Source organism: Cyanistes caeruleus, chromosome 21 (assembly GCF_971803275.1).
Source record: "Cyanistes caeruleus chromosome 21, bCyaCae1.hap1.1, whole genome shotgun sequence".
Classification (NCBI taxonomy): Eukaryota; Metazoa; Chordata; class Aves; order Passeriformes; family Paridae; genus Cyanistes; species Cyanistes caeruleus.
The window spans coordinates 508,707-533,147 of NC_141721.1; the positions used below are offsets into that span (position 1 = coordinate 508,707).

The window sequence follows — 24,441 nt, forward strand, 5'->3', positions numbered from 1 at the left end:
TTCCCTCCGGCACAAGGTGCTGACAGGTAAAAATGTCTCTTTTCCCACCTGTCCCAGGACCTGCGTTTGCTGCATGTGTGTCCAGCTCGGACAGGAGCCGGTTCCCGTTGCTTGGGTGATGTCCATCCCAGGAGCATCCAGGAGGGCTGGGCTTTCTGCAAACAAAGGTGACACCAAGTGGCTGCCAGGTGTCCCTGGGAGCTGAGCAGCTCTGCTCGGGTGGGACACCCTGGGCAGCCCTGCTGTCCCAGACTCAAGCTGTGGCCCGGGAGGTGGAGGGCTCTGGAATGGAGCACGGACACGACTCAGGGCAGAGAAAAAGGAGAGCAAAACACAGGAGGAAACAAATCCCCTGCTGTGGCTGCTCCTCCTAATGAGGAGCAGGACTTTGCCCAAGGCTGAGGGCACAGAGGGAGGGCTGGGCAGAGCTCCACTGTCCCTTCAGAGCTGCCCGGGGAGTCAGGCAGACAATTCAGTGGGCCCTGGGGCAAAGCTGCTGGCTGCTGCTGCTCGGAGCCGCTCTTGGCAGAAAGCAGAGATGTACAGGGACACTGGGATGTACAGGGACACTGATGTACAGGGACACTGTGATACACAGGGACACTGTGATGTACAGGGACACTGTGATACACAGGGACACTGTGATGTACAGGGACACTGACGTACAGGGACACTGATGTACAGGGACACCCTGATGTACAGGGACACTGATGTACAGGGACACTGTGATGCACAGGGACACTGTGATACACAGGGACACTGATGCACAGGGACACTGTGATACACAGGGACACCATGGTGTACAGGGACACTGGGATACACAGGGACACTGGGATGTACAGGGACACTGATGTACAGGGACACTGATGTACAGGGACACTGATGCACAGGGACACTGTGATACACAGGGACGCTGTGATGTACAGGGACACTGATGTACATAGTGCACAGGGACACTGTGATGTACAGGGACACTGTGATGTACAGGGACAGTGTGATGTACAGGGACACTGATGTACATAGTGCACAGGGACACTGTGATGTACAGGGACACTGATGTACAGGGACACTGTGATGTACAGGGACACTGATGTACAGGGACACTGTGATACACAGGGACACTGTGATGTACAGGGACACTGATGTACAGGGACACTGTGATACACAGGGACACTGTGATGTACAGGGACACTGATGTACAGGGACACTGTGATACACGGGGACACTGTGATGTACAGGGACACTGTGATACACAGGGACACTGATGTACAGGGACACTGTGATGTACAGGGACACTGTGATACACAGGGACACTGATGTACAGGGACACTGTGATGTACAGGGACACTGATGTACAGGGACACTGTGATACACAGGGACACTGATGTACAGGGACACTGTGATGTACAGGGACACTGATGTACAGGGACACTGTGATGCACAGGGACACTGTGATGTACAGGGACACTGATGTACAGGGACACTGTGATACACAGGGACACTGATGCACAGGGACACTGATGTACAGGGACACTGTGATGTACAGGGACACTGATGTACAGGGACACTGATGTACAGGGACACTGTGATACACAGGGACACCCTGATGCACAGGAACACTGTGATACACAGGGACACCATGGTGCACAGGGACACTGTGATGTACAGGGACACTGACGCACAGGGACACTGGGATACACAGGGACACTGGGATGTACAGGGACACTGTGATACACGGGGACACTGTGATGTACAGGGACACTGTGATGTACAGGGACACTGATGCACAGGGACACTGATGCACAGGGACACTGATGTACAGGGACACTGATGCACAGGGACACTGATGTACAGGGACACTGTGATACACAGGGACACTGTGATACACAGGGACACTGATGCACAGGGACACTGTGATACACAGGGACACCATGGTGTACAGGGACACTGGGATGCACAGGGACACTGTGATACACAGGGACACCATGGTGTACAGGGACACCCTGATGCACAGGAACACTGTGAAGTACACAATGCACAGGGACACGGTGTGAGCAGCACTGCTGAGCTCTCTGTCAGGGGGACAGGGATGAGCTGCCAGCCCAGGGTGGCTGCTGGGTCTCGCAATCGTCCAGGCTCCGCTGCCTCCAGCCAACACTTGGGCTCGTTGGAAAGTATTTCTGAATGGTTCCCAGCCACAGTTCCCATTTTGTTCTGTTTAAATTCTTCCTCCAAGACAATCTTGGTCGTAATTGTTCTCAGATTTAGGAAACTGGCTCTTCCTGAGCGCAGAAAGCACCGTCACTGGTTGGGGCAGTATCCCTCATCCCTCCTGCTCACAGTGAACTCCCCTGAACCACGTTTGTGCCTCAGGCTGCTGCAGCCTCCCAGGCCAGGCCAGGGCCTCATTTCTGCTGTTCCTGTGAAGTTCACACTGTCAGCACCTCGTGCTGGGCACAAACCTTTTCTTATCAGAAATGAACTGGTTTTTGGTGAGCCCCAGGCAGCAGGGAGACCCTCTGGTGCCCTGTGAGGAGCTGTGGTGTGGAGGCTCTCCTGTGGTGCTTTGAGGATGCCTGTCCCTCTCCCCTGGAGTGACAAGGTATCTGCAGTGTTCCCTGCCCTGGACACGCTCCAGCCCCTCGGGGTCTGTCCTGTCCTGGGGGCCCTGGACTGGACACGGGACTGGAGCCAGCACAGGGGGACAGGCCCTGCCCTGCTCCTGCTGCCTTTGACACATCACAGGCACACAGAACCATCAGAATAGCCTGGCAGGGCTGGGCTGGGAGCTGAACAAAGTCAGAGATCTGCACAGTACCCCCAGAGGTGCCCACAGGAGGTGAAACAGGAGCAGAGGAGCAGTGTGGGAACACAGCAGTCACCACCTTGGCCTCCTGAAGGACAATCCCTGTTGGCAGGGTGGCCACAGTGGGCACTGGCCCATCCCCACGCTGTGGAGGGGACACTGCCACAGCTGGCCTTGCCCCAGCCCTGCTCAGCCACCGGCACCGTGAGGGGCTCCATGGGCAGAGGGACAGGTGGGTGGAAGGGGAGCTGGCTTTGGGAGAGAAGCATGAAAATGCTGGGCTTGTTTAGTCTAGGAAAATGAAGGCTGGGAGAGAGCTGCTCTATAAATACATCTGGGAGTAAACAGCAGGAGGGATCAGAGCTATTTAGGCTGGAGGAGCATGCTGGCAGAGGAGCAGATGGCTATCAGCTGGCGTGAGTGTGGTCATGCTGCAGAGAGAGGAGCCATCCCCCCCTTGCTAAAGGCAGCCCTGGGACAGCCTCTGCTGGGGTCAGCGAGGGCCAAAACCTGCACTGAACCAAAAACCACGGCCCAGCTGTCAAAAACCACCTCCAGAGGCTTCAGCACCTCCGTGTCACCATGGATCCCCTCGGTGGGGCCTGGGGAGAGCCACCTGGGGCAGCCCTGGGTGCTGTCACAGCTGAGGTCACATCAGCTGCTGTGAGCTGGGAAGGAGCTGAGGGCTTCAATTCTCCGTGGGGCTGGGAAGGCTGCGGTGCACAGCAAACTTCAAAAAACCCTGGTGTGGATCCAGCTTGGCCCCGGCCCAGACTGAAAAAACAAACAAACACGACATTTCTGGTGAACTACAGACCCTGGCACGTGGCCAGCACTGCAAATAGCCCGACTGGTTTCAAGATGGAGCTTGAAAAATTTATGGGGAGGATTTAGGCGGGCGGGTGCCTGTGGTAGCTGGAATGGGAATGGGTCCCTCAGGAGCACTTCCCAGGCCAGCATTCGACCTGTGGCTGCAGCCTGGAGACCAGGCCACGGACACCCTCCTGCAGGACCTCTCTGCTCCCTCCTGTGCTGCCAGCCCTGCTCCTCTGCCACAGAGAGACCCCTTGGGGATCATCCTGGGGAGCCCACAGGGAATTCATCACTCTGTGAGTCCCAGCCGTGCTGAGGTGATGCTGCAGGAGGGTCTCTGCAGGGCTGTGTGAGGGTGATGCTCAAGGGCACTGTTCATATCATTCCCGCTCTCCTTGGTGCCATTTAATCCTCCACCTCCCCTCCCATCCTTGCTTTGCAGAGCCCAGAGCCTCTTCTACCCCATTTTCCTTCCCTGCACGGTCTGGGATCAAACCTGTCCTCCTGTCCCTCAGTGTCCCCAGCCCAGGGGCTCCCTCAGCAGCCCTGCCAGTGTCTGGGGGTCCCTGGTGCCACCCGGTCACGTTCACCCCTTTTCCCAGGCCTGCTTTCCCCATTCCACATTCTCCTTTCCTCTCCTCCCACCACAGCCACGTTCTGGTGGGACATGGATAAAAGCCTTGGTGAGAGTAACCCCTGACAGGGGCTGCAGAATTTGTGACACAACCTGCACACCCAGCGTAGCTGTTTGCACCTGCAGGCCCCAGGGAAGGAGCTTCCAACACCATTCCTTGTTGTTCCCTCTCGTGATGTGCTCCCAAGGGAATTCCCACCCAGCCTCCTGTGCAGGACAGGAGTTGGACTTGGTCCTTGTGGTCCCCTTCCAACCCAGGACATTCTGTGTTTAGGTCTCCCAGAGCAGCTGTGGCTGCCCCATAATCCCTGGCAGTGTCCAAGGCCGGGCTGGACAGGGCTTGGAGGTGCCCCTGCCCATGGCAGGGGGTGGTTTGAGATGGGATTTAAGTTCCCCCCAGCAGAAACCATTCTGTGATTCCATGATTTGCTACCCACAGATTTTTCCGTGAGACCCTTTTGCTTCACATTCCTTATCAATTTCCTCTTTCCTCCCAGCCCGTTTGGAGGCTTTGTTCAGTTCTCCAGGTCTCCCCGTCCCGGGAAGCTCTGGGAAGGAGCTGTGCCGAGGCTGGGCAGCGGGGATGGCTGCTGTGGAGTGTTTGAAGAGAGATGAGAAGCATCGCTCACGCTCGGGGGACTCAGGGCCTCAATCCAGCTGCTTGGGCTTAGAGCAGGTTACAGTTCTGGGAAATGGGGCCCTTTTCCAGTGTCAGAGACACGGTGCTTTGGCATTCCCAGCGCACAGGAGATGTAAAGCTGCTCCCCGAGCACAGCACCACTCCTCTCCCCACGTCATGGCTCAGCCCCCTGGGACCCCTCCTCACTTTGGGCCTGCCTGTGCTGCCTTCACAGCTCTGCAGAGTTCTCAGGCACAGGGTTTACCCTGACACACTAAAAGCCTCTCTCCCCTGTGTGGAAATATGGATTTTATCTCCTGCCAGCTCTCAAGCTGCCCACAGCCTGTGGCCATGACCTTCAGGTGTCCCTGTCCTCTCCCTGCTGGATGTACTCAGCCAACATCCAGTGGGGAGCAGGGTCACAGGGCAGGGCTCACAGCTGGGTTTTTGAGGCACCAAGCTTCCACTGCAAGCCCTGGCAGGGTGCAGGACTGCTGGCTCTCCATGCAGGGGACACAGTCACCCTTGGGGACACCTTGCTCCAGGTTGCTCAGGCACCGTGACCTGGCCTCAAACCCCTCAGGCTCCATTCAGGGCTTTGGCAGAGCCACTGGTGGGTGCCCTGTGCTGCAGCACTCACTGCTCACGTGTCCCCAGCTCCTCTGGGCTCCTGCACACCCAGCAGAACCCTGCACATCCCAGGCTCAGAGCTTGTCCCAGAAAGAGTTCTGTCTCCTCCATATCCTGGGGCTGTTCCCACACTCCAGGGTGCTGCAAATTCATCCCCTCGGGCACTGAGCTGGCTGTGCTTGCTCAGAGTCTGAGTCACTGCTGTTTTATCTGCCCCAGGTGATTCAGCTGGATCCAGTTAGGGCTGTGCTGGCCTCACCTGCTCGGGAGAGCAGTCACTTAAAGCAATCACTTTGGTTTCAACCACCCTGGGCCCAGGATGCTCTGGGAACACTGCCCGAGGTGGCTTTGACCACCCTGGGAGCTGTGGGAGAACTGGCCAGGGGACACTGCCAGCACTGCTGTGCTCTGGGCAATGGGCACAGTCCTAACCTTAACCCACCTCTAACCCCAAACCCTGCTCCAGCAGCGCTTCCCTCTCCTACAGAACCTCAGCCTCTCTTCTGGGCCCCCCTCCCACCCCAGGCACCTGGAGCAGCTTCTCCTGCTGCCCAAACAGCAGCAGGGCACGTGGTGGGGGAGGCAGGAGTCCTGGATGCTCATCTCTGTGTGTGCCACCCTGCCATGGCTCTCTCAGGACAGGGCAGCTCCTGTCCCCACACACCTGTGACAGACACGAGGTGCTGGCACTGCCCACACCCAGACCTGCCGGGGGTGCCATGTAACACCTCTCAGCTCCAGGAAGTCATCTGCTGCTCGATGCCAACCCCTCTTCATTATGTGTTAAGATGCAAAATATTTTAATCCACGTTTCTCTTTTGTGTTTCTTTTCTTTCCCATGCTGGATTCCTAGAAGACAGGGAATTTATGGTGTGAGTCTGCTCCAGCCGCAGAGAAAACCCTGCCAAGGTCAACACCACGAGACAGGCAGCTCCTGCCAAGGGGGGAAAGAGCGATTGCTTAGTGCTTGGCGGAGGAGGAAATCAAACCAAAACCCTTCCAAAAAAATCGAGATATAAACCACCCCCCACCCCAAAACCCTTTGGTGGAAAAAGACCAAAAGCTGTAAGGACGGTGCCTGCATTTCCCCTGCCTGGCCCCAGCCCTGTCCCCTGGCACTCTGCAGGGAGGCCAGCGAGCAGGGCTGCAGCCAGGGGCACGGGGACATCGCTGTGGTGGCAGGGGGACATCCCTGTGGTGGCACGGGGACATCGCTGTGGTGGCACGGGGACATCGCTGTGGTGGCATGGGGACATCCCTGTGGTGGCAGGGGGACATCCCTGTGGTGGCACAGAGACATCGCTGTGGTGGCATGGGGACATCCCTGTGGTGGCATGGGGACATCCCTGTGGTGGCAGGGGGACATCGCTGTGGTGGCACGGGGACATCCCTGGCTGTGCCCAGCTCCAGCCCTCACCCAGAGCTCCAACACCATTCCAGGAGAGCTGTTGTGTCCAGGGCTGCTCCTGGCTGGCTCTTTGGTTCATCATCACTGCCCCGGGTCCCTCCCCACACCCTTTGGTTCAGCATCACTGCCCCGGGTCCCTCCCCACACCCTTTGGTTCAGCATCACTGCCCCGGGTCCCTCCCCACACCCTTTGGTTCATCATCACTGTCCCTGGTCCCTCCCCACACCCTTTGGTTCAGCATCACTGCCCCGGGTCTCTCCCCACATCCCCGCGGTGCCGGGTGCTGCTCTGTGCCTGCAGGGACCGGAGGTTTTGGCTGCTCACAGCACACACACGTTCCCAGCCCAGCCTGGCAGCCGTGGGGAGTTTGAACCATTCTGTGCCATTAATGCCAAGCTTTGGTCTGTTCTCCAGCACGTGCCCTCTGTGCCCTCCCTGCGGTGTGTGTGGGACTCCGAGCAGCCGTGCCAGGCCCTGCTGCGGTGACACACGCGTGTGGCAGTGAGGCTGCACCGTGGGGCGAGTGCCAGGGCCCTGCCCACGCTGCCCCTGCTGCCTCTGCTCGTGGCAGGGCAGGGAGAACAGGGAAAAGGCCATTGTCCAGGGGATGGATGATGGACAGCGCTCTGGAGATCAGGATGGCGCTCACAGAGCCTTGGCAAGGGCAGCCCTGCCGGTCCTTTCAAAGACGTAAAACAGCTCCAGAGGGGAAGGAACAGACTGTTCTCCTCTCGTGGCAGACAGGATATCAAATGGGCTTTAGTGGGGGAAAGTAAGTTAAACAGGGAAAAGCAGTGAGAGCAAAGCAGTGAGAGCAAAGCAGCCGGAGCAGCTCTGCCTCTGTGGAAATGCCCAGGCCCAGGGCTGGGGCAGGGTGGGATGGCAGAGCACCCACGAGCCTCTGGACCCTGTGCCATTCCTCCTGAATCCTCTGGGCATCCCTGGACATTGGTGTGGGCACCAGCTCTGCTCCAGTCCCAGCCTGGGCCAGCTGCTTCTTCCCCTGATCTCTGCTGTGCCCACATTTCTGTTCTATCACCCTTCCCAGACAGAGGTGATGGGCAGCATCATCTGCTCTCCTTCCACACGGAACTGCCTTGTGCTGTTCTCCAGGGCTTGTTTAGGGATGAGCCTCGAGCCACCCCCTGGGCAGGATTTCCACAATGTGCTCCGAAACACCAGCTCCATCACTTTATAGCAGGTGTTTGGGGGAACTCAGGGACACCGTCCTTCCTGTCTGCTGGGAAGGACAGAGGGAGGGACACGGAGCTGTTGGAGCAGAAGAGGCACCAAGCTGGTGTCAGAGGGATGGAGCAGCTTGCTGTGAGGAAAGGCTGAGAGAATTGGGATTGTTCAGCCTGGAGAAGAGAAGGGTTCAGGGTGATCTGGTTGTGCCCTTCCAGTTTCTGAAGGGAATTTACAGAAAAAGTGGAGAGAGGCTATTTACAAGGGCCTGGAGTGATAAGACGAGGGGGAATAGGTTCAAATTGACAGAGAACAGGGTTTAGATTGGGGCTGGGCCACTCGGGGTGACAGTCCTGACAGCTCCTACATGTGCCCTGCACCCAGCTGGGGACAACCTGTGCCCGGGGGCTGGTGCCAGCTCGTTCCTCGCACCTTATCCAGGGGAAAAGGCGTTTCCTGTGGGTATCCTGCCCATCAGCTGCAATGACTCATGCTGCTGGTTTCCTCTCCCAGCCCCTTCTGCACCTCCTGGCCTCTCCCTCCCACTTCCATCCCCTTCCTTGGCAGGGAAGGGTGTGAAATACCCAATTTATCGCAGCCCTGCTCCCCAGGGATTGCAGTGCTTGTCCCGGGCAGGCGCCTCCCTGCCCCACACCACCCACCCCACAGGGATGGGGGATTGGGCAGGCCATGGGGCTCATCTGACCACAGCCTTCCTGCTGCTCTCTGGGCACTCTGGGCATCCTGAGCACCTGGAGCGCCTTGGGCATCCTGGGTACCCTGAGCCCGAGAACCTGGTTTGAAAAATTGGCTTTTTGGGAAATCCTCAAAGCTAGAGTCTTCCTCGGACATCTCCTTAGGGAAACCCCTACAGCTGTGGGCTGGGGTGAAAACTGATTCCCCCAGCTGATATTTTGGGCACAAAAGGGGCAGGTTTGGGGGCAAACACACACCACCCATCTGGCCAAACGTGCTCATTTTTCCCAGGAGTGTCTTGTGGAGACTCCTCATTCCATGCCCATTCCCTGCCTCGAGGAGAGGAAAGCAGAAAATTCCAGCAGTGAGATTCATGTGGTCTTGACACAATTCATTTAGGGAAGAAAGAAGTGGGTTGTGGTTAAAGGTTTGGTGACTGAAACTTGGCTTCTGTCCCTGCCTCTGCCACGCTTCAGTCCCAGGATGTCACACGGAACCCTCGGAATTGCCATGGAGCAAACCATGGAGCTCCTCGCCCCTTGGGGTGATGGCACAGCACGGTCCCAGCTGCTGGGCCACTCGGGGTGACAGTCCCTGTGCCTGCCCTGGGCCGAGGAAGGGCCCATGCCCTGTGTTTACTCTGTTGGACCTCAGGAGCTGACTGATGTCTCCCTGCTCGAGGCCCCCTCAGCTCGGCTCCATTTAAGGGGCTTAGGAAGAATTGAACATTGCTGGAATTCTTCTCTTGCTAACTTTAAACATTCATTACTTTAAATGCTAATCCCCTGGGATTATCCCATTGGAGAGAGCGATGTAAAGCAACGGGGGAGAGAACAGAGTGTCTTCTTGCCCACTGCACACCACTCAACAGCTCTTTTGGGGAGGGAAGTGTGAAAATGCCAACGTGAGCTTCTCCAAACCTGGCGTGATTTTTACACCTCGGTGTGGACTCTCAAACAAGCCAAGTCTGAAGTTTCTTGTTCCAGCTGGTTTTGAGTTGTACATGTCCAAAGTGTCTCCGTGGAGCACGAGGGGGAAATGTGTATTTTTCCATGTGTGTGACTCAGAAATGACTGAACCCAGTCGGTTCCAATTTCTTGAAAAATCCGCTTTTGGCTTGAACCCAAGAGTGGAAACTTTCAACCAAAAAAGAGTTGATTTGAGCTCTAAATAACATGAAAAAAGGCTTAGAAGGGAAACTGGATTTCAACCATCATTATGGCAATCACTTCTCATGGCCCTTTGACAGCAATAGCGGAGCAAGTAGTGAAAGTAATTCCCAAGGAAAATTCCCTTGCATTCCTTGGGCAGATCAGGAGTGGGCTGCAGATGCTTTGTACAGGCCGTTCACGAGAGGGACCAGCCCTTGGAACGGCCAAGGAACAGGAGAACTCAGCTCCAAAGGGATGGAGGTCAGCCCTGGGCCCTGGCACAGGGCGAGGCTTTGGGACAGAGGCACAGCCCTGCGCACGGAGATGTCCCTCGCTCCCCTCCTGCCTTCCCTGCAGAATGCCCCGTTCACTCAGGGAAGATTTATTTATTCCCTGAGAAGTGCCGGCATAATTTGAAGCCACAATTAATTAAAGACTGCTGCAGTCTGCTTGCAAACAGGAAGCGAGGCAGAGAAAAGACACAATCTCTCGAAAACAGACATGTTGTGAATTAGCTCTAATCAGCCTAACAATGATGGATGCACTCCCCCAGTGGCTTTCATCTGTGAGCTGATTATGCTGATGGTTGTGAAGGCCCTAGGATGGATTAGCAGGAGATGGACAAGCTGATAGCCTGGGTTTCTCCTGCCTTTTGAGGATGCTGGATCTCGGCACGGCAGCGCTGTCCAACTTGGCCGTGGTCACGCCAATAAATCAATGGCCGGGCTCTCACCGGCGATGTGGCTCCCTGGCTCTGAAGAGAGGCCAGCAGATTTCCCTGAAAGGAGCAGACTGTTTATATTTGGGGAATAAAGTTCCCTCAATTGGAACAAAAGCCAGGACCATGTGTTGCAGGACATCGTAGTATGGCACGGAGCTGCAGGAGGGGAGGGATCGCTGCCTCCGAGCAGAGCCAGCTCCAAGGAGAGACCAGGTGGCTTTGGGTTTTGTCCAGGCCAGTTGTGAACATCTCCAAAGAGGATTTTCACCCTTGCTGTGCAAATCTTTCTTTTTCTTCACCTCGTGCTGGATTTTCTCTCATCAAAACTTGTACTGGCGGCCCCTGGATGCTTCTCACACCCCTGAGAAGAGTCTGGCTCTGTCTTTGTAACTCATTAGGCAGCTGAAAACAGCAATTAGAGAGTCCCTTACTGATTAATCTCTCATTTTCCCCCAGGCACCATGTGCTCCAGTCCCTTCCCATCCAGCAGGAGGATGGGACCCACCCCAGCATGTCACTTTTTATGGCCATCCCCACCCAAAGTCCCATCAGGAGTAGATCTGGGCATGGGACAAATGTGTGAGGGCAAAAGTGGCTGTGGCTGGAGTCACCCCCAGGTTCCAGCATGGTCAACAAAGGACCCAGCTCAAGGGGACACAGGGCTGGGCTTAGGGGAGCACAGGGCCCATGAGGAAACGTGACTGAGGCCAAGCCATGAAGAGAGGTGTGTGCAGGAGCCCATGGAGCTCCTCACAGGACACCTGGTAATGTGAGTGAGAGCATGGGATGACCCCTGGGATGGGGAATGCATGCAGAAAACCAATCTTTTTCTATTTAGGAGGCTGTGCTCAGAAGTTCCTGGTGATGCTCAAGTCTGCTTGGAGGCTGCTGGAGTCTCTGAAGACATCATGGGTGAAAAGTGATGGGTGGGATGAGGTTTGTCCCCATCCCTCAGGGAGCTGGGGTGGAGAAACCCTGCAGAGGGATGTCCTGGGCTCAGGGGGCTGTGGAGCAGGAGCTCAGCACAGTTCCCAGGGGCTTTCCCACTGGTTGTGCCCGAGTCCTCTCTAGGTCCCAGAGCAGGCAGTCTGTACATGTCCCTTGATCACAACTGCTCATAAATCCTGCTGTCACTGAGGGAGCCTTTCACTTCCAGATATAGATTGGAGAGCAAACACTAGTGGCTATTCTGGGATGTGGCAGCTGATAGATGGCTCCAGAATTTACTATTTTAGACTTGGTCTTTGCCGTCGGGGGAACACGATGGAGAAGCCAGTTGTGGAATGTGCACGTTGGCCACGTAGGATTCATCTAGAGCAGACTGAAGAACAACCCCTGCCAGATCAGCAGTGCAGGTAGAGGATTCCTCTTTCCCATATTGGGAGATTTTTAGGGATTCAAGTCAAGAAGAGCCCAGAGGCTGAAGGTGCTCGGGGATGACAGGATTCTCAAGGCAAAGGTACAAAACTTGGTGGTACATCTCACAACAGAGGATTGCCCATTAAAACCACAGTGAGAATGAGCAGAGCTTAAAGAGACCAGGCAGATCTTCAGGGAAAAGTCTGTCTGAGGAGCTGGAAGTGCCCAGTGGAAATGAGAACTGCCAGAATTCAAGCTGAGCTGGACCTTGGGAAGGTGCAAATAGTGACAGACTCTGTGGCTGGGTCAGGAAACGGAAGGGGGTCGGTGTGAGGGGAGAAGAGTGGAGATTAAAGGTGATCTTGGAATGGGCCCTAAATACACCCTAAGTACATCAGGAAAATCAAACCCTGTGATGGTCTCAGCCCACCCACCCACCCCAGTTCCTAGAGGAACTGGCTCCAGTTCAGCATGGCTCCCATGGGAATAAGTCAGCATGGACTGGGGAGGGCCAGCAGGAGTGGGACACCACCAGCACTGGGACAGGTCTCCTGGGAGCCCAGGGAGTCTCCTGGCCCTAACTCAGGGGACTGGAGGAGCTCCTGCAGAGCTGGGGGTCCCACGTGTGAGGGTCTGCTGGAAGAGGCACAGAGGGATTCAGGCTGGTGGAGAACACCTCTGGTGCCTCAGGACCAGGGGAAGGTAAGGGCTGGAACAAACCTTCCAGGAATGAAGTGTGGAAATAAGCAGGACCATAACGTGGAGTGTGCTTGGTCTGTGGTACTAACGCTGCTGGGGGCAGCGAGGTCTGGCCCAGGACATTGTGTGGATACTGAATCCATAGATTTATTAGTGTGGATTTTCCCTCTGGGGCTCGTGAAGGACATGGAAACACCGACCGTCCTGAAGGAGCCAGCTGAGTAATGAATTTTAGCTGTTAAGGCAATAAATGGGAACACTTGGACATCCTTGGGAAATCCAGGCCTTACCAGAGTGAGCATTTCGTAGATGTTGGGAGGAGAGGATCTGTTCTCAGTGGGCAGAAGGGAGATGGATCCCTGCTCTGCTTGTAAAATGAGGTGCAACCTCCTCCTCCCTTCTTGGACCAGCTGAGCTCTGTCCCCTGTCCTTGGTTCTGGCCCTTCCAGCACTCCAGAAGGGATTTCCAGTTCACCAAGACTTTCACTGCTGGCCCAGTTTGCCCCAGGGCCCAGGTCTGGTCCTGTGTCCATTCTTCCACATGCACATCGCCTCCAAGGAATGTGCTTTCTTGGGTGGAAACTGTGTCATTGGAGAAATATTTCATATTTTCATTCGTTAGCATTCCCCAAATGAAAAATGAATTGCGGAGTCTCATAAATAAGGGGCCGAGTTTCTCATTTACATATTTCTGTGGTTCTTGGAGCAGGGGTGGCCGTGGCCCTGCCAACCATGTCCTAAGCCTTCCCCTCGTGCACCTTGGCTCCCGCTGGCAGCTGCCTGTGCTCCCTGGAACGGGGGAGCTCGGAGCAGCTCCGCGTCGCTGAGGTCACCGTGCCTGCTGCCAACATCCCGTGCAGCTGCTGGCACTGCGGGCAGGGAGAGCTCGGAGCCTCACACATGTCCCATCCCCAGGCAGGGTTTTGGGATGCAAAGAGGGGTTTGCACAGAGCAGGAGGGGGAAAACCCCATGGCACGGTCCCAGCTTGGCTCTGGTGACAGGGCCGGGGTGACCTGGGGAAGGGATGAGTGGAGAAACCAGGGATGGAGCAATTGAGAGAGCAGAGGGCAGGGACTGCAGGGGAGGACGAGATCACAGCAGGGGAACAGGCAGCAGGTGGATGAGCACAGGCTGCTGTGGCCCTGCCCTAACACTGCAAACAAAGGGCTGTCCCCTGCTCCCTCCTTGGGCACAGCTCAGTGCTCTGCCCTCGCTCACCACAGCCCAAGATCCATCTCCTCTCCTCGGCCCTCTCCCCTTGCTCCATGGCCACTTGGCAGTTTGTCTTGTCCATCCTCTCCCTGTCCCTGTGGGGACTCTGCACCCCCCTGGTGAAATGTGGCCCCATGTCTGAAATGTGGCCTCTGAGCTGCAGCACCTGGCACGGGCAGGCTGGAGAGAGCAGCAGAACCTCTGGGCATCCCCTGTGCATCCCTCAAAATGTTTGGAGCAAGGTGTGGTGGGGCTTCTGTCTGGGGCAGGTGTTTCCCTCACAGCTCCTCCAAAGAGGCCTCTGAGGGGCTCCGGTGGGTGCAGGGCAGCGGGGAGCCCTTCTGGGTGTGCCAGGGGACCATTCCAGGTGTTCTCCTGGACTGGGAGGGACACCTCCCGTTTGGGATGCTGCTGACCTGCAGCTGTGCGCTCCTGACCTTCTCCTGGTGCACTCCTGGGTTTGGATTGGGGCTTGGCCGCTGGAGATGCACCACAGGCACCAGCTGTGGCCACAGCTGTCCATGCCCAGACTCCAGGCCAGGGCTGGAGCTTCTCGTGGGCCATTTCCTCCTGGCACAGCAGGGGAAGTCCAGCTGGTGTCACCCAAGGGTTAATGGCAATAAACCGTGCTGCTAACGGGATCTTCTGGTTTCAATTTAACTTAGCATTTGCGTGTGGATTACACTCAAGGATGTTCATACTCACTTAATAAGCTCCCCACTCAGGCACCGCAGAGATGAGCCGTGCCAGAGCCCGGGGAGGGAGGACAATGTTTAACACTTGTCCCCCTGAAAGGTGACCCACTTTCCCAGGCCTCAGGAGCACAGAGAGCTGGACATCTGCCTGGGAAGCCATAGTGATGTCCAAGGAGGAGACAAGAGCTCTGCAGTGCCTGGGAGAGACATGTCCATGAGCTCTCCATCGAGCTCGTGCAAGAGTGGATCAAGAGCAAGGGACAGGGGGTGGCCAGAGTCTCCCTGTCCTCCTGCAGAGCTCCATCCATGATAGGATGCCCCAAGCCCTGGCAATGCCACCCCAATGCTCCTCAATCCACTGGGAGAGGAGCAAGTGGACCCTGCTAAATCCAGGGAAGCCCAACACCAACATTGCTTGTGCCACCCACCTGGCCCAGGCACACAGAGCCCGTGGCCTTGCCTTGGCTTTCACCTGCTCCTCTCTCTTGTGGGAATTCAGTCATGCAGGAAAAATGGGTTTGGAGTAGGAGTGTGTCCTGCAAAATTGTCTAAACATAGCCCAAGGGCAGAGGAATGCGGAGCAAGGCCTGGGCACAGTAAAAATAGCCCAGGGCCTGCTGCTCACAGCTCAGCATCCTTTGGGACAGCCAGGTCCAGGCATCTGGGCAGGCACAACCAGCCAGGGCTGTCCCAGAGCCAGGGGCCGTGCCAGCCCACAGGGACACAGTGTTCAGTTCTCCCCAAGCCTCCTCGGCTGTGCTGGGGCTTGGGACACCCGTGGCCCTGCAGATCCTGAAACCCACGTCAGAAGGGGCTGCAAGAACACCAGGAAGGTGCTGGGGGTCTGCTTGTTCCTCATTCCTCTCCCATTCCCCATCCCTGGAGAGCAGGGCTGAGGTCCCCCTGCCCAGAGCCTCCCCAGCAGACTGGGGAACTGGGGAAGAACTGGGGATGTTCTTCCTGACACTGGTGGTGATCCTGGTGCTCCAGGAAAGGGAAGTCACGGTGCCACAGGTGTGCAGGAGGGAGAGCTGCTGTGAGCCCCACACAGGACCAGGAGGATTGGGTCCACCAGAGTGTCCTGACCTTCCTGAAGTGTCCCAGGGTACAGCTCCTCCCTTGTATCCATCTTACAATGGGCCCTGGACCTGTTCTGAGCCATGGACACAGTCAATGGACACCATGGATCCATGGGTGACTGGCTCCAGGTGTCCCTGCTCGAGCAGGGGCCTGGAGGTGACCTGCAGAGTCCTGGCCAGCCTCAGCCAGTCTGTGATTCAGTGACTGTTCCTCTCTTCAGCCTCTGAACATCTTCTCAGAGCCATCTCCCTTCTCCAATCCCAGGGTCCTGGAGCACTGACCAGCAGGGTGTTCCTATCTCTCCATCCTTCTGTGCTGAGGACACGGAGGCCGTGTGGTGGACCCTCCCCAAGGTCTGTTCAGCTGGCTGGAACACGTTTCTTTGGGGAGCATCTGGAGGGATTTTTGTCTCAGTTTAGACCCCTGTGCAGATGGTCAGCAGGTCCCCATTCCCAGTGACCTCCTCAGGCCACACGGTCCCACAACACTGGTGACTCTCCACAGCGCTGAACTCCTGCAAACAGCCCCGTGGGTTTGCAGGATGCTGCAGGCTCTGGTTCTGCAGCTTCACAGCTCTCTGCTGACCCGATTTGCTCCGTGGCCCTGTGCCCGGGGCTGCACTCCATCTCAATATTCAAATGTGGGGTTGATGGCAGCCTGGATGTGCCTCGTGCCAGAAGGGACCTGATCAGATTAGGTGGTCCTCAGCAGAGCAGACAGGGTCCTCACCTCCCCGTCTGAGACTCCTTAAAGAAAGCAGAAAGGAGGAAGAGGGAGTTTTTAACATGAAACATCTGGCGAGTTGTTCTGCCCTGCACACCAGGACGGGAGGGAAACTTGTCCTCCAGGCAGAAGTGAGGGAAGAGGAGCTCTCTCGGTATTTAGTGACGGGCACGAGTGCAGCTGGAGCAGCTGTCCCTGTGTGCTCAGTGTCCCGTGTCCCCCAGGATGTGCCCAAAGCCATTTCAGGATGTGTCCTGCAGCCTGCATGCTCAGGAAGGGGACAGGCTCTGTCCACGGCCACCTGGAAAGGTCTAGAGCCATCTGAAGACCAAGCCAGGGTCAGACCTGGTGGCCACCACCAGGAGCTGGCACCGGGTGAGGTTCCAAGTTTCCTTTGGAAAACAAGAACTCAGCACCGGGAGCGAGAGGGAGCCAGGAGAGTTAAGCAGGGACAGGCTGTAGGAGACTGTTAGAGAACAAAGCGTGCCTGGGAGCGAGCTGTGAAATGCTTGGGAGTCTCTCGAGGAAGCTGGCAGCAGAGCAAGCTCAGATGGACTCAAACATCCCTCGCACCTGGTCTGAGAGCGGGCCAGGGAGCGCTGCGGGGCTCGGAGCGCGCAGTGCCCCAGCCCAGCTCCCTTTTATCGCCCCGCTTTAAACACGCTTTTATGATGTGCGAGAAGGGGGCAGATGGTTCTCTAATTAACTGGAGAGTGCTGAGTTGTGAAGTGCTGCGAGGAGAAGCAGCTCCAGCAGGGATGGCAGGGGCTGTGAGCGGAGCAGCCCCGCTGTGCCCAGGCTCCCCCGGGCACTGCCCGCTCCCGGCGCCCCGGCTCCTCTCCCTGCGGGAACATTTCCCCTCGCAAACACCACCCGAAAGCCGCTGTCTCCTTCGAGTGATGCTGATCCCGAGGATGGGATCGTGCAGCACCCCCAGGGGAGCTCTCACGGCCGCTGCTTCTCCCTCAGTCTCATCTCGCTCTTTGTCCGTGTGCTTGGCTGCTTTTCGCATCCCCCTGGGTTAAGGTTAAGAACTCCCAGCTCTCTCACCTGATCAGGCTGGAGCTCCCCAGATCAGCACCTCTGGGACTGGGAAACACCTTCCCTAAGCAGTTCCAATGGACCTAGAAGCCTGATGCTTGTCAGTTCTACCTAAACCCAGGATCTCTGTGATTCCTACCCCTGAAACCAAAGCTAAATAACTAATAATTGGGATTTGAAGTGAAAAAAGCCTGCTTCAGCCTGAAGTGCAATGGTTGGGTTCTCTTTATGTGTTCAGCCCTGAAATAAAATGCATTCCCATGCTGGAACAAAAAAATCTCCCAAATTTTCCTTTGAAATGGTGAAATATTTCATTAATGCTCTGTCTGCACTCTTCAGCGTGCAGCTCACCTGGCCCGAGGCAACATTCTGCAGTCAAAGATTAATTGAATTAATTAAATTGAAATATTATCCATGTGCTAGTTACAAATGACGTCTGAACTGGCCGAGCTGAGCCAAAACATCACCGTGGGCAATGGGATCTGGGTGGCAGCGCAGGGGTGAACCCGAAAGCTTCGAAACCTTCCATCCCTGCCCATCCCTGGGGCAGATTTTGGCACACGGCTGATGCCAGGGCACTCACGCCATGGTGAGCAGCAGCTTCAACCATCCGCGGGCGGTTTGAGGAATCTCCCGGGAATAAAGGAGAGGAGAACCGTGAAGCCTCCGTTATCCCAGGGAATCGGGGACTTGGGGGATGGAGATGACATCGCTTGAGACAACAGGTGAGACTTGGCAGCTGGGAGGAAAATTTAGCAGCACTTGTGCAAGAAGGACAGTTTGGAGGTGTTGTTTGTGTGTGGCAAGAGAGGGAGTTCTGACATCAGGGAAAAGCCCCAAACTCCCGGCGCTGATGGACGCCGGCAAAGAACGGGACCAGAAACACCCGAAACCCGGCGGAAGAGACGAGGCACGGCAGCAATTCCCAGTTTGGCACGGGCCAGCAGCGACCCCAGCCCTCCGGCACCCCCGGGCTGCTCGTGTCCTCAGCCGACCCCTCCTGGCCGCGCCGCCGGGAGGAAGCGCCAGCGCCGCGCTTGTGCCGGGGCCGCTGCCAGGGAGCGCGGCCGGGCCCGGGGCTCAGCCCCGCCGGGAACCGGCACCCCAGGGCTGCTCGGAGCCCAGCCAAGCCCCAGCACACCGACAGAGTCACGGCTGCCCCGGGAAGCTGAGAGCTGGAGCGGGGCTTGGTGGAGAGAGAGAGAAGGAACTCAGCGAAACAGCCCCAAAGCGCTGCCCGTCGCTGCAAACCAAGGGGCTTCTCTCCTCCAGCAGCGTTTCTCTCAAGCTCCAGAGGGATGGAGCAACAAGAGGCTCTGGATCATCCCTTACACACCCTCGGGGGAGAGACAGAGGCAGCTTCTCGTGATCCCTGCTGGTCTGGAGAGGTGCGGGGAGCCGGCTCCCCTTCCCACGCCGCCCCTCAGAGGGAGCACAGGCTGGAGATGTTCCCAGCACAGGCAGCGCTGAACAGCGGCCCCACAGCCATGGGGAGAGGCAGCCAGGGCTGGGCAGAGCCCGTCTGAGGGAGGATCTGCTGCTGCTGCTGCTGCTCAGGGAGGAAGATTGGAGAACAGCATTGACTTGAGAGAAATGGCCCAGAGGTGGCCAGGAATGCACCGGCAGAACCCTGCAGGGGTGCAGCTCTGGAGGAGCACCAGGAGGTGTGAGGGAATCCTGGCTGGTGCTGGGATGAAAGCAGGAGCCTCCCCACCTCCTCTGCTCTGTCAGATCCCCACCTTGACAAGTGTTTTGGCACAGGGAGCTCATCTCAAGGTCACCCCATGGCTGAGCTGCTCCCTTCCAACCTCCACGTCAGCTCAAAGCAGGACAGGCTGGTGTCCCCCAACCTGTGTGGGGAGTTACAGCTCCCTGCAAGGCACTTTTGGGTGGAGAACATCCTCTGTGGATCCACGGCGCTGTTGCCATCAGCAAATGCATCACTCGCCTCTCAGGCTCTGTAATCCCCATCTCCCAGAGTCCTATGCCTGAGGGAAGCTCATATTTCACATTTCTGAAAGGCAAACTCTGAGCCCCTCAGGATGCACAGAAAAGCCAGAGGCATAAACCTTATGGCTTGAAAAGCAGAACACAAAAATATGTACCCAGCAAGTGCTGCTTTTTTTTTTTTTTTTTTAATAATTCTTAATTTGAGGTTCTGTTCTTGATTTTTGTTCTCTGAGTCATGGTCAGAATTATCAGGGCTCTGGGAGCCATCACCTGGCATTTGCAGGGTGCACTGGGAGGGGAGGGAGGCAGCTCAGCCCTGCCTGCTCTGTGTTCCCTTCAGCACCACAAGGATCTGGCTGTGAGAAAACAGAGCTCCACCGCCTTTTCCTCAGGGCCCCTCGGTGCTGCAGACACAAACTGGAGCACAGGCAGTGTCTAAAGTTCATGTTCTGGCTGAGTGTAACCAGTTACATCTCTGTTGCCCACGATTTGCTTCGGTTTTCCCCCCCTGGGTTGAGATTTTCCAGCCCCACTCCCTGCACAAAGGAGGTTTGAGAGTCTCTTTGAACACACTTTGGCCATCGCAGAGCACACAGGCAGTGGAAAGTAATATCTCCACGATAAACATGCCCTGCTTTTTTCCCTCGCTTTCGAGAATACAAAACAATCTTCCCGTTTCGGATCTGCTGCCGAAACTGCTGGGGGTCAGAGCTGACATCTGGCAGGGAATCGGTGCTGACCGTTCCAGTAAACACTGAATCTCCCTTGCTGAAAGCTACAGCCACTCAGGGACAGCACATTTTGCAGCGATGGTACCTTTTAATCAACACTTGGAAAGCTCCAGACAGCGGGAGCAGGATGAAAACAATCACTTGAGAGCTCCGAGGGCAGGTCAGAGCCGGGGATGGAGGCAGGCAGAGGTTTCACACCCAGGCGGGGAGCGGCGGCCTGGAGTCACCTATGGGCAGCAGATGTTCAGCTGTCCTTGAGAAGGACAATGTGAATGAGATGGAAGGAGCCAGGACCACTAAATCCCTCCTTGGCCAGCGTCGATCAGAGCTGTTCCACCATACATCACTGAAGGCTTCCCAGAACTGCAGAAATACCGGAGAGAATTCGATATAAATCATAGAAGGATTTAGGCTGGAAGGGACGCCTGGAGGTCCCCAGCCCAGCCCCGGAGCAACTGAACACTCCAAAGCTGGGTCAGGCTGCTCAGGGCCACGTCCAGGCACGTTTTGAACACGTCCAAGGACGGGGATCCCAGCGCTGCTGTCCTGCGGCTGCACCACTTCCAACACAATCCCAACCTCACTGGCCACATCCACGGCTCTTCCCGGCCCATGGAGAGCTGGTTATCCATGAGGGAATAGCAGAGGGTGAGACAGGCAGAGCCTGCAGGGAAGGCACAGCCACGAGCATTACTGTGACCAAGGAGAGCTGCAAAAGGGTCTGCAGCCAAGCGTGGCCTGCAGGGAGGGGTCATGGATACAGGAGAGATTTAGGGAGCCAAAGCGGGGCAGAACCAGAACCATTCTGGGATCCTGCCCATGACACTGGAGTACACTGGTGGCTTCCAGCCTCACATCCCGGTACATCCCGGTACACCCCGGTACACCTCGGTACACCCCGGTACATCCCAGTATATCCTGGTACACCCCGGTACACCCTGGTACACCTCGGTACACCCCGGTATATCCCATATTATCCCATATATATTCCAGCAGTGCCGTTTCCCATGACAACGCCGTTAACAGCGCTCGGAGCGGGCTCGGGGCCGGGCAGGTGTGAAGCTCCCCGTGGCTGTGGCAAAGGGCTGTGCTTTGCACATCGGTGAACCCCCAGGAGCTCCCCGCTCCTGGCACAGCAGCCTATGGCTCTCATCCATCCATCCATCATCCATCCATCCATCCATCATCCATCCATCCATCCATCCATCCATCCATCCATCCATCATCCATCATCCATCCATCCATCATCCATCCATCATCCATCCATCCATCATCCATCCATCCATCCATCCATCCATCCATCATCCATCCATCATCCATCCATCCATCATCCATCCATCATCCATCCATCCATCCATCCATCCATCCATCATCCATCCATCCATCCATCATCCATCCATCCATCCATCATCCATCCATCCATCCATCCATCATCCATCCATCATCCATCCATCCATCCATCCATCCATCCATCCATCATCCATCCATCCATCCATCCATCCATCCATCCATCATCCATCCATCATCCATCCATCATCCATCCATCCATCCATCCATCCATCCATCCATCCATCATCCATCCATCCATCCATCCATCATCCATCATGCATCATCCATCCATCCATCATCCATCCATCATCCATCCATCCATCCATCCATCCATCCATCCATCCATCCATCATCCATCCATTCTCCCCGGAGCTGCCAGGACCCCCCTGTGCCCAGCTGTGGCTGCAGATGTTCTTGCTGCAGACCTGGTGTGTGTTTTCTCACCCCGATATTGCACCCACCCGCTGTGGGAAGTGTTTTGTGCCTTGTCCCTTTCTCGTCGGAGTGTGCCGGTGTCTGTGCCTTCCCCGGGACCCTCCGCCAGCCCCGGGACACTCCCAGCCCATCCCCGCGGGCGGCTCCGGCCAGATCGCAAAGGGTTTGGATCCCGTTCCCCGGCGCGAGTGCCAGGGGCGGGGAGATCTCGCTCCCATCTGTTCTTTCTAGGTACAAAATACGCATTTCCAGTCAGAGCCGTTTCTCTGGCAGGGGCTGGCAGCTGATCGGAGCAGGTCGGCTGCCCCAGCTCTGGCTCCCCCGGCCCTGCTCTCTGCATGTTCGCATCGAGGATGCACCACCCGCCCAGCCCGGCCCGGGGCCGCATCCCGCGGGCCCCATCACAACCCCGGAGCCGCTGGAGCCGCTGCAGAGCTGCCGGTCCCCGCATCCATCGGCTCCCTCTGGAGCGGGGAGCTCGTGTTTAACGACCGCGTTCAACGACCGTGTGGAATTTGAGCTTTTTCGCTTAAGCATTACATCACCTGGCAACGCCAGCGGGACGGACGGACGGACGGACGGACGGACGGGGCCAGCCCGGCTGCGCTGTCCCTGCTCGTTCCCCGTGTCGTGCCCCGTGTCCCCAGCCCGCAGCCCTTTGCCCTGTGCGGGTGAATAGAAAATCCGCCTCCATGCAGAGCCCACCGAGGGGCTCATGCACGGCGCCCCCTCCCCATCTCCTTGGCGTGTCCCAGCGCCGGGTGAGGAGGGCAGAACGCTCTGGAATTCCCAGCTCCCGGAATTCCTGCGGCCGTAGCCATCAGCGCTTTCCCTAAAATAAAGTGTGAGCTGAGATCAGACATGCGGGCTCCCGAGGGCCGGTCCCTAGCGGGGACTGAGCTCACGCGTCTTTAAGTGGGCGGCCAGGTCGGGCCTTCACACCTGGCGCAGCTGGAGAGGAACCGGCTGCATTTGTTGATAACCGGCTGCCGATTTCCGCAGCGGTGGAAGGAGCGGGGGAATGGGGACAATGGGGACAGGGAGCCCTGCGGGAAGGGGGTGCAGGCAGGGCCATCCGTGCTCACACTCCCAGCACTTTGGGGCCACGAGGAGTCACGAACTGGGACAAGCAGCATCTCAAACCCTCGGCTCGTGGGGAAGGGCAGTGTTGGACCTGCTGCGGAGAGGGCGGGTTTGCATTCTTTGCCCTTCATCCATACATCAGATTCTCATTCACATCCACACAGATTCTCCCCTTCCATTCTGGCCCACCTGCAGTGTTCTGTCCACCTCTGGAGTCCACAGAGATCCTCCCAGGGCTGGAGCCCCTCTGCTCTGGAGCCAGGCTGGGAGAGCTGGGGGTGCTCACCCAGAAAGCTCCAGGGAGACCTCAGAGAACGGGATGGGCTTGAAGTTCCCTTCCAACTCAAACCATCCCATGATCCTGTGACTGATCCCACATGAACTCACTGCTGCCCCAGCGCTCCCCGAGCCCTGTCCAGAGACGCCCGAAAAGGGGGGTGAGGAGTTCAGTGGGGACACGCAGGGTCCGGCTCTGGGCTCGGGGCTGATGGAACCTGGAGCCCCTGAAGGGGCTGGGGCTGGAAGTGGCCCAGCTGCCAGACCCCCCCCTCATCCCCGGCTCTGGGGGTCGCGGGGGCCGCGTGTCCATCACCAGCCCCGGCCGGACCGGGCGCTGCGTGTCCCCAGGGCACCCCTGGCCGGGAGGGGACCCCAGGGCCCGGCAGCACGTTTTCCTGCAGAATTCCCGGTTTTCCCTTGCTGCCGGCGGCCGCACACCCCGCGCCCGCCACCTAACGGCCACCGCCGGGGCCACCGGCACCGGTACCGGTACCGGAGCACTGCCATGGGGATCTGAGCATTGCACACCGGTACCGGGCACTGCCATGGGGATCCGGGCACTGCACACCGGTACCGGTACCGGGCACTGCCATGGGGACCCGGGCATTGCACACCGGTACCGGTACCGGGCACTGCCATGGGGACCCGGGCATTGCACACCGGTACCGGGACACTGCCATGGGGATCCGGGCACTGCACACCGGTACCGGTACCGGGCACTGCCATGGGGATCCGGGCACTGCACACCGGTACCGGGCACTGCCATGGGGATCCGGGCACTGCACACCGGTACCGGTACCGGGCACTGCCATGGGGACCCGGGCATTGCACACCGGTACCGGTACCGGGACACTGCCATGGGGACCCGGGCACTGCACACCGGTACCGGTACCGGGACACTGCCATGGGGACCCGGGCATTGCACACCGGTACCGGTACCGGGCACTGCCATGGGGATCTGAGCACTGCACACCGGTACCGGTACCGGGGCACTGCCATGGGGATCCGGGCACTGCACACCGGTACCGGGATCCGGACTCAGTGCACGGGGCACTGGCTCTGGGCACGGTACCGGCCGTGGGGCCGATCCCTTCCCTCAGGCCCCGCGGCTGGAGCAGCACCCCCGAATTCCCTCCTGCACCCCCGACACCCCCATCCCC

General features: G+C 57.5%; 1 long non-coding RNA gene across 1 annotated transcript; it reads right to left on the reverse strand.

Moving 5' to 3' along the window:
* Positions 1-20,223: 20,223 nt before the first annotated feature.
* On the reverse strand, positions 20,224-24,391 carry LOC147649584 (uncharacterized). Its single transcript, XR_015278529.1, has 2 exons — positions 22,465-24,391; positions 20,224-20,518 (listed from the first exon to the last, which is right to left on the reverse strand). It is a non-coding gene; the product is annotated as an uncharacterized LOC147649584 (long non-coding RNA).
* Between the last annotated feature and the right edge of the window lie 50 nt (positions 24,392-24,441).